The sequence below is a fragment of the Amblyomma americanum genome, chromosome 3, assembly GCF_052857255.1.
Source record: "Amblyomma americanum isolate KBUSLIRL-KWMA chromosome 3, ASM5285725v1, whole genome shotgun sequence".
Lineage (NCBI taxonomy): Eukaryota > Metazoa > Arthropoda > Arachnida > Ixodida > Ixodidae > Amblyomma > Amblyomma americanum.
In genome coordinates this window covers 73944123-73953968 of record NC_135499.1, presented here as the reverse complement: position 1 = coordinate 73953968, position 9846 = coordinate 73944123, and the positions used below count along the sequence as shown (strand labels likewise).

Sequence of the window (9846 nt, the reverse complement as noted above, 5' to 3'; positions counted from 1 at the left end):
ATAAGTAAAGCAGAGCGAGAAGTTAGACTGCGTTGAGGTGCAGAGAGATAGGCGTCGAATGAGGGAAAGAAAACTTCCGTAGGCGAAGCGTCGAGTGCAGGAATCGGCGTTCTGAAGGCATCTACGCCGAGAGACGACGAATTGTCATTCTTATCGTGATAGAGAGCGAAATCAATGAGCTGGACGGCACCGAGGCACAAATCGCGACGTTCTGGTGAAGCACATGTAAACGGACTGGTCACAAACAATGCGGTAAGTCCAGCCGGATTGGTGACTACATCGTAAGATAGGGGCAGGTACTTGCAGCGCATAAAGAGAGAGGGGCGATGGGGAAAATAGAACTTTACCTTCACGAACAAAATCAGAAGCGATGAGCATAATTAAAGACGGCACGCAGGCAGGTCAGCGTTCGGTAACGACAGATATAGCAGAAGCACCAGAAGGGGCATAGCACAATCGATGACTGCACTATGGAGTGACAGTTAGTCCCAACCCAAGATGTCGTGAGAACTGGTTTGATAAAATGGATTCAATTACTTGGACAATCAACTGATTGAGTAAATTGCAGGGCTTGTGTTCTCATAATGCACAGATGATGGAACGAGCAAAACTGATGTAGGACAACAGGGAGGCACAAACACAACACCGCTGGACTTGCAACTCCAGCAGGGCTGTGGTCGTGCGAACCCTGACAGACCAGGGTCCACAGTCCCGCTCTGTGCGATTTCAGTGCGGCTAGGCTAACGCCGTTCTTCTTGTTCAGAGTCATTTCATTTAGTGCACATGTATCCACACTGCTGATAAAGTCCACGTACCACACCGGTCTTCAAATACTCTGCCTCGAACTTGTTGGCTTACACCGCTTAATTTTTCACTGAAGGCAGTGGACAAAGAAAATGCCCGACGTTATGCAGTCCCTTATGGGACTGCCAACGATGTGGACTAGCAGTTGCTGCCCAAGCGTTTGGTTTTTACTTTCACCAATCGAAATCAATAAATCCTGTTGACACTCATGGGATCAGTTTCGTGCCAGTTTTGACTGCTTTGTTAAAGCTTTTGTGCACCTCTAGTCTATTCATTCTAAAATTATGACTTTTTGAAAGGTAATTTGTTTTACTATTTATGGATCTCAGAGCCTGAATACTGTATTTTTTTGCAGGCCCAATGACACACACAACAACTGAAGGTACGGTTTTCCTTGTGTACTAAAAATTTCGTTGTTCCAATGCTGCAGCGCTTTGAATGTCATATATTATTATCATCCCAGCACTGTAAAGAAAGAGGGTAATACCTACGAGCTATATTGATAAGCATGATTTCGCTTGTGACCAGTGTTGTTGTTACTAGGACGGTAAAAAGTGTTGGCCTGTGCAAAGTCAATACGAACTGAACAGAGATTAAACAGCGAGGTACACGGGGAAGGTCCCGCATGCTGTACTGTGACACATGTGCTCATGCTCATCCTGTTATACCACTTGAAGTAAGGAGTGACATGAAGCATACCGCCGTTTGCTCAAAACGGCATAGCGAGAACAGAAAATAACCAGTATCGAAATAGCCTGAGAAGCAAAAAAAAGGGCGGCTGAGAGAAAGTCCGGCACCAAGCTCACATTTCAAAGAACTACAGGGACATGCCACGAACGGACCTGTAAAATGTGCAGACCGTGCACGCCGCATATGCGCGTCTCCATCACTCGCCACTGCCAAACTGCCGAGAGCGGATGGCGTGTCCAGCTATCGCCGATGTTAGAAGCAGCGCACTGTTGCTGGAACAACTTGGCGGCCGATGCGTACAGGTGTCAAAGAGAAACGACTCTTTTAACCAAGTTTTACAGTCCACGCAGACGGGAGTATATTCCCAGGCCAAACCAAGGTGACAGCCGGAAGGAAAATGCACGAACGGACCTGTAAAATGTGCAGACCGTGCACGCCGCATATGCGCGTGTCCATCACACTCCACTGCCAAACTGCCGAGAGCGGGTGGCGTGTCCAGCTATCGTCGATGTTAGAAGCAGCGCACTTTTGCTGGAACAACTTTGTCACACCACAGCTACAGAACATCTAATTAGGTCACTGTCTTTGGAGCCATTTTTGGAGGTTTTGATAAAGACAAGAAAAAATAAGTGTCTGAACTACTCGTTGTCGTGTAGCTGGCGCCGAGAACTGCCCACAGAAGCAGAGTTCTTCATGAACGGCAAGTATGTTTCTGACGTTAAGACTTTTACTGTATGCCCGACCTGGTTGCAGAGCATTTACATATGGTTCCCTGCATAACACTGTTTCATGGATAACCGCGTAGAGACAGCCAGTACGCTTGTGAGAGCATGCTGCAGGGGCTTTAATCAGTCGCTGGGTTGTGACTGTGATCTTTCTTTACGTGGTGAAGACCTGCAAGACAAGTAAAAATTGCCTTGCCCATGTCACCTATCGCAGAACAGGCCTGGAGGTGCTGAAAGCAGTTAGGTGGATTTTTGTGTCAAAATACACGCCTGCGATTTTTGTTTTGAGCTTCAAATCATCCAGATGATGCCGTAATGTACGTCTAATGTATATATATGTCTCACCGCTGCAGAACTGTCATTCAATGCTTCAGTCTAATATGTATTCTGCTTATCCTGGGAACTTCCGTTCTTTAGTGATATAGCTATAACCGGCCCGTTCACTGTGCAATTCTTTTATGCTCTTCAGCAAGCATTTTAAAAGAAAGTGTAGATGTCATGTTCACACCTAATATGACTCGAAGTGATCATAAGATCAGATCTGGCAGCCTTTGCAATCTGAGCTTTCATGGTACTTCGACACTTTCTTATGCTTCGCTTTTAGAATTTATCTTACTATTATAGCTAAGAATGTGCATCACCATTTTTACTCTTCCTGTTTTTTTCGTAGATTTGACAGTCTGTTCTTTCTCTTTCTCTAGTAATTTCTCTTGTACTTTTTGTTGTGCGCTAGTTCCAAATGGTCTTTCGCGTAGGCCGAAAATCTCAACAACCAAGTTTAGACGTCTGTAAACCTTAAATATACATCTGAAATATTTTTGAAAACATTGTACAAAAATATTACTTAATGCTCTGAAAGGTCACCTTTTGGTTTTTGCCTCAGAATTAACAACACTCAAAGCGCATGGAAACGTATTTTTGCGCGGACAGAAACAACGTGTGAAAAAAGATTATCAGGAAGTTCTTATTGTGACTGCCAAAAAGTTGCTGTATTCTTCTATATTGTTACCACAGTAATTTTTTCTATTTCTTTACAGAAGACGAATTAACTACCAAGGACACTAAATGTAAGCTGTTAAATGATCTAAACACTTAAGTATGGCAGATAATTCTGAAAAGCAAGAAATATATGTGCATGTTACATAGCATGATTGCATGCAACAGAATGAATCACTGAACTGGGTCTAGTGACGCCATCTTACTTTCAGGACACTTCTTTTCACCTCGAGCGCTTTTCGCCGAAAAATAGTCTATCGTCCTAATTTGTTGCAGAGCTGTCAACTCATGACAATTAAGCGTAAGTTGTTCCGTAGTTTGAAGTTCTCTCCACAGCCCAGGAGCTTTCCTAGGATGCTTTTCACCACACTTGGCCCTGGAACAAGCAAAAGTACAAAAAACAAGCTGACGCAGTGACACATATATGCACCCTGCATGAAAGCTATAGGCATTTCTCTTGCGACTTTTCTGCATCACAGGTAATTTTAGCGAAGCAGATGTGGCAACAAAACCAATGCAGGCACATTTTGCATTAAAGGCACAGGCTATGTTTAAGTGATAAATATAGATACGATGATTCACGAACACCTGACGTCATAAACATGTTTCCATAAAATATTTTCTCAGGTTCATCAACAAAACAAGCAGGTAGTTTGTCATTAAAGGATAAAATCAGCAGGGAGCAAGGTCACAGGTGGCGCTTTGTTATATTAGTGAACAAATTGTTAGCTCCACTACAGGGGCCATTTTTGTCTTTCTTTCGAAACCCACAGCTCACAGGTGTATTGTAGTGTAGTTGATTTTTCGCCACGAATGACATATACTGATTTGTGGGACGTAGACTGACATTAGCGAGTCTACTGTTAGACGCTGCTTCAAAAAAGAAATAGGGTGGCTGCAGAGCACCCGCCGTCGTAAGCTCTCATTTACATGATTGCAGCATGTTTACTCCTCCTTAACGCACACTGGGAAAGGCACCTATGAACCCCGTATAAGAGACCTCCTTACCTAGCAATCGGAACATTCAAAGTCGTTGATGCAAAGCATAGACAGCTTGAGTTTTTCCTACGCTCCCAAAAAATCTTGGCCACTCAGTATGCATACCAGTCTTGAAAACCAATGTAATGGCTTGTCAGAAGCGCTCTACCCTTCATGACATCTGCTTTCAGTCGCCCAAAAGCTGCAAAGCAGATAGAATAAAATCAAAGTAAATCAGAATGATGTCACTAGATTCCATATTGCCACACTCTATCAGGCAATCTTAAAAACATGTAAGCTCTGCCAAAGTTCAATTGAAAGGAAAAGTTTGCAGAACGAAGCATCAAAAGCAATTTGTTCCATGGGAAAAAGAAGGGGCAGAAAAACCAATGCAGATCAGTCTTGCGTCAAAAGCACAGGCTATCTAAATGACTAGTTTACATTAGCGCAAATATGACATCAAGCATGGTGTTAAAGGCAACCTAGCCTCTCTTTGCAAAACCTGTCACATGTCTCATCCAGATTTGGTGCACTGTGATGTCTTAGGTTCGCATGCTTAACAACATGCGTACTAGAGAAGCTATTGAGGCCTACTGACGGAGCAAATTCTTGTCCACTACACGTGGATGTCTATTTTGAACACAAGACTACGTATTGAAGCGGCTTTGATCATGTTGCCCTTGCAGAGAACTTGCATGAGTTTTCCTGTTTAAAACTACTGCGTGGATAAAGTCGTACAGACCACCGGTGCGATTCTAAAAATAGAGAGCACCAGCTTCATTTGACCGCTCACTTAGAACTGCTTTTCTATCAAGCCCTCGTGGATGAAGTGTTGCTTTACCATATGTCCTATTACAGCTTTTGCTAAAAATATCGCCCTTTGTATTCATTTTTTGAATTATTCCTCTTTTCGTCGCAGATTTGCCAAAACAAAAGTAGTTGTACAAGTTCATGCAGTGTCTCTGTCTTCTGTGCAAATTTCGCGTTGCCCTCTTTCACGTAGCCGAGACTTCTGAATCTAAATTCACGGCACCCCTAGCGCATTTAGGCAGGTATTTTTTTGAAATAGATAAAAATAAAATCCATAGCAGCTACTTTGAAAGATGATGCAAAATAATTGATATTTGCTGCTGTACTGATCTCTGAGTAATTTTCTCCACTCTTATTTACCAGCAACACAGATAACCACGAAGACCACTGAAGGTAAGCGGTTGTGAAGTGTGGAAGCGCGCTCAGTGACAGAGGGAAATTAATGTGAAGATATATAATGCTGAAGTACGTGAATAGAAATGGTGCTAAGATTTCCCCAGATTTAGGGTTGCTGAATGCACCGAATGGGGCGAATAGAAAAACGTAGCTTGGGTATGCAATCTTCACGACACTGCATTCCAATGGAAGAGCACGTTTCCCATTAAAGGCACTGGCTATCTTCTGTTGAGGTGAATGTACGTGAGTGAGCAGGAAGACGTGACCTTTAAAACTCGCTTCAATGTCCGATGATAAGTATCCAGACACTTCAGGTTCATCCCGAGAACCCACCATCGTAAGCGCCCACCGGCACCGTAAGCAGCTAGGCCGGCAGCAGTGCGCCTGGTATTGTGAGCCGCCGCAAAATCTCCGTGCCGCATGATCTGGGAACCTATGTCGAGAGCGCCGCGCCACTAATAGCTGCTCAAACTACTCGCTAGACGCCATATGGGCCGGCGTTCTTCCGTGGAAACACCACTGTTTGCCCATTACCCGCCCTTGACAGGGCCCACTCCCTGCAGAGCAGCCAACCTCTTGATCCTTCCTTTGGCAGCCATCGTCCACTTGAGCACTTCTCCACTGACTATAATAACCTGCAAAGCCAGTGAGGAACCAGCAATCTCCACCCTCTTTCCTCTCGTGCTTCCTCTTCCCCCTCTCCCTTAAATGTAGAGGGGGTTTCGCTGGAATCAGACTCATTAAGAAAGCACGTCGCGTAAGTTCAAGTAAATTAATTTATCATGTATTGAAGGTCTTCCGACTGACGCCGTACAGTCAACTATAGAATTCAGGGCTACATTGCCTGAACCAAGGTTCACAATTTTGGCTGCAAAAAAAGGAACCCTGCGTTGAGCCAGGAACACAGATGCAGAGTTCTACACGCGACAGAAAGGAGCCTCTCGCTTACTAATAACCAGTACACGTCGCTACTGCGGTGGAGGGAAACATGAAACATTTTGCGGAAATTACCAAATGCAAACTTTTCACCCCGAGGGAGACAACAAAGCACCTATAAAGGAAGTCGCAGTGGAGCTGCAGTTTACAATGAACCCAAGCAATAGTTCCTAACACGTCCGCAAGGCGAAATTGTCTACTTATTTACAATGCTTACTGAATGGTAGTACTGAGTAGTACTGAATAGTAACAGTAGTAGAAATCATCCTGGGAAGGTCCCACGGCTAAAATCTGTTGGAACTGTTTTTAACCGTGGGACGTACATGAACGACGAGTTCGACTTGCGTGCGGAGAAGCGTTGTCCTTGGGAGAACTGACTTCGCCGAAAGTAACAAGCGCGTGCACCAGGCACTATTGAGGCAGCAGGTCTTTGTCCAGCGGCAGTGAATACTAATTTTAAAATGCAAGCTGTCTGATTAGGCTAAGTAGGTCATAAAACATTTTATATCTCGTACGGCCACTGCTTAAGGTTAGAAATGGGAATACAGAAGTCATTTAGGGATACACTAGCAACGACTGGGAATGATTTTGTTCTCTTAATGCGTTCGTTCAATAAATCAGGCCTTATTTGGGACGAGTATACTTTGAGGTGAACATCAACAACGGGAGTTGGAGGCGCAACAGGAAACACTGTCGCCATGCTTCCACTTTTTTGCAACAGGTGTCATGAAGCGTTCGTCAGCCCTAAGTGCATTGTACTGTGGAGCCCATCTGGCACTCGTAGCGCCGATTTTGCGAATTTAGATACAAAACTGATGTATTTGACTTAAGGTAATTTACAAGATGCCGCGTAATATAACTCAAGAAGTCATATTTGCGACTTCGTGACTTCGCTGAAGCTGAGAATGAATGTCGCACCTCGAAAACACGCATATTGTCGCCTAGTGGTCTTTCTATAGTGGAGCTGCCGCAGTCTCCCAGATGTTATGGCGCTCGGCTGGTAGTCGTAGTTTACGGAGCCCTTCTCTACGGTGTCCTCCACAGCCTGAGTCACTTTGGTACGTAAACCTCCTGTGATCTTTCACTCTCTACTTTATTCCTTCCTTTATCGGCTAGTTCAGGTGTCCGCTGAGATGTGACCCAGAGACTGCGCTATATCTTTTCCCCAACAACCACTTTAATTTAATAAGCTTCTTGAATCTAATCAGTGCTCTCTTAACAATTGACGGAACCCGAGACAAGCGCTTGTCTCCACGGCTGCCGCCTCATGGCAGATGGCTTTGAATGTTCAAAAATAGCCCGTGGACCTCATCCAAAACTTAAGGATGGAATAATTCTCTATCCACCTTAAAATTCCTATTCCTTCACATCTGAGATTCTAGGTTTCTTGTTTAGTCTGGATTCTTGGAAACGTTACGTACGATTTATACAAGGAAGGTAGTTACTGCACTTCTCATCAGGTCGGGCATGAAATATGACCTGTAGGAAATTGTATGCCCAGCCTAAGTTGCATTTTTTCATTATGACTATTTGATATTACATAGCACCCATATATACAACATTTCAGAAAACCACAAATGGTTTAAAAGAAGTAACTGCACCACCCAGCTATAATTGCTTCCTAGAATAATATGCGGTATCGGGTTGTAGGTAAGTTAGTGTATATTTCGAGTCTACCCTAAGAGCTATTAAATTCTGTCTTTCTAGATCACGACTCCACCCTTAGAACATCAAGGAATTTTGAGAAAGGTGAGGGTATGTTGACATCTTCATGAGCATGCCGTGGGAATGTGTCTAAACGTATGGGAATTCATTTATAGAATACAGTAAAGCAATCAAATGTAGTGTCATAATTCAGCACAACCGCTTGTCCTTCCCGTAGCTACCACCATGTTGCGCAAGGCTTTGAACACTCCACTATAACGCGTGAACATTATCCACGCACGAGTTGCTTGAGAACGGAACCTGACTGGACAACAGTCCCTAATTCTTGACGGTATAGAAAGCTTTACAGCGTCAAGACTGTGTACTGCGTGTTAGGAGGTAACTGACCTTTGATGTTCAGGACTGTAACTGCAATGTCGCCTTTAATTACAGTTAAAAAAAATGGTGTCATAAGAAATGCATAAGACTTCATGTGCCACCTCGGAAGTGGGGTCAGTCCGCGCTTTTCTGAATTTACATCCATTACTTGAGATGAAAGTTTATCACCTAAGTTTATCACATCTACGTACCTCACCGTATCTGGGCATTGAAACGCGTAAGGCTTTCAAACACGTACGTAATTCAATTTTTATAAACAAATGAATACCGAACTGCATATGGTAAAATTTATCCTCAGTGACAGGTAGTGGTCTTGACACCAGGAACGTTTATCTCTTAAGTCGCTTTCTCATTGGACATATGCATCTTACATACTTAATACGTATGAAGCAAATAACGCTTTTTTGATCTATGGAGTATAGCGGCCACAGAAAAAAATTGTTAAAAGCTAGAGAAAAAAAAGCCCAGTAAACCCTGCCAACAAGATTTCTAGGCTGAAGAAGGCTGTCCTCGAAATAGAGGCTGCGATATTCTGCATGCCGTTTCAAAACTTTAAATATTAATACACAAAAAAAGGTATTAAGAAAAACTGGCATTCAGTTTACAGAATTTCGAAAATGCGGTCACCCTCGGCACTGGAGCTTAACAAATTTTTGCTATTACGACGAGTTGCATGCACTGGAGAGGTTGCTTTGCCTGCAAGCTTCTCTAAAACGCATGTATTTTGGTGCGACGCAGGCAATGCTTATTCGGCCACAGCACCGAGGGAAACCGCGTTTTGGAAATTCTAAAAACTGATAAGGATATCACTTGGGTGGGCTGCACGCCTCTGAATAAAGAAGCCAAACTGTAATATTTGGACAGTGAACTATTTCATATCAGTTAACCAGCCTGCTACTTCATAAGAGTTCCGATGTACTACGGCAGTGGCAATGCTATATTCAAAAAAGCGCTGTTCTAACTCAATGCCTATCTTATTTTCTTAAGAGAATTACCTCCTGAACGACGAGATAGCGTGTGTTCTATTAATTGCGCAGCTCGTTAAAGTTAGTCAACATTGACTGTTTTCATTGTTTTTATAGGTGATATTACCGAACTTCCTACCTCAACTACAGGTGAGCCTTATTTTAGCAATATACACAGGATATGACACGGTGTCAAAATTTTCAGATGAACATCAATTTCTACTGCTTTATTTAGTAAGCGTTCGGGAACCACGCATAATATTCATGTGGAGTATTTACAAACAATACACTCGAGCTATCTTAAGTTACTACCTACAGATCATAGGAATGCAGTGCTGCGTTTTTTTCTCAAACAAGGCACTGTCAGTGTCCCAGCTTGCTGGCCATTCTGTTGCCATTTTAATGAGGAAACTTCTAGAATAGAGTGTCATTGTCTGTCGTTCCACAGTTTTGTCTTAGAAATTGCAGCTTACCGGTTGGTTGTTTAGTTAACAAGCGGGAAT

At 43.3% G+C, this 9846-nt stretch overlaps 1 long non-coding RNA gene across 1 annotated transcript in view; it reads left to right on the top strand.

The window, feature by feature from the left end:
• The first annotated feature begins 1163 nt into the window (after window positions 1–1163).
• The window catches only part of LOC144123064 (uncharacterized), a 166190-nt gene continuing 157507 nt past the window's right edge, over window positions 1164–9846 (top strand). Inside the window, exons 1-5 of the long non-coding RNA XR_013312992.1 lie at window positions 1164–1186; window positions 3257–3286; window positions 5367–5396; window positions 8043–8084; window positions 9461–9493. This is a non-coding gene — a long non-coding RNA (uncharacterized LOC144123064). The remainder of the gene's footprint in view (window positions 1187–3256; window positions 3287–5366; window positions 5397–8042; window positions 8085–9460; window positions 9494–9846) is intronic.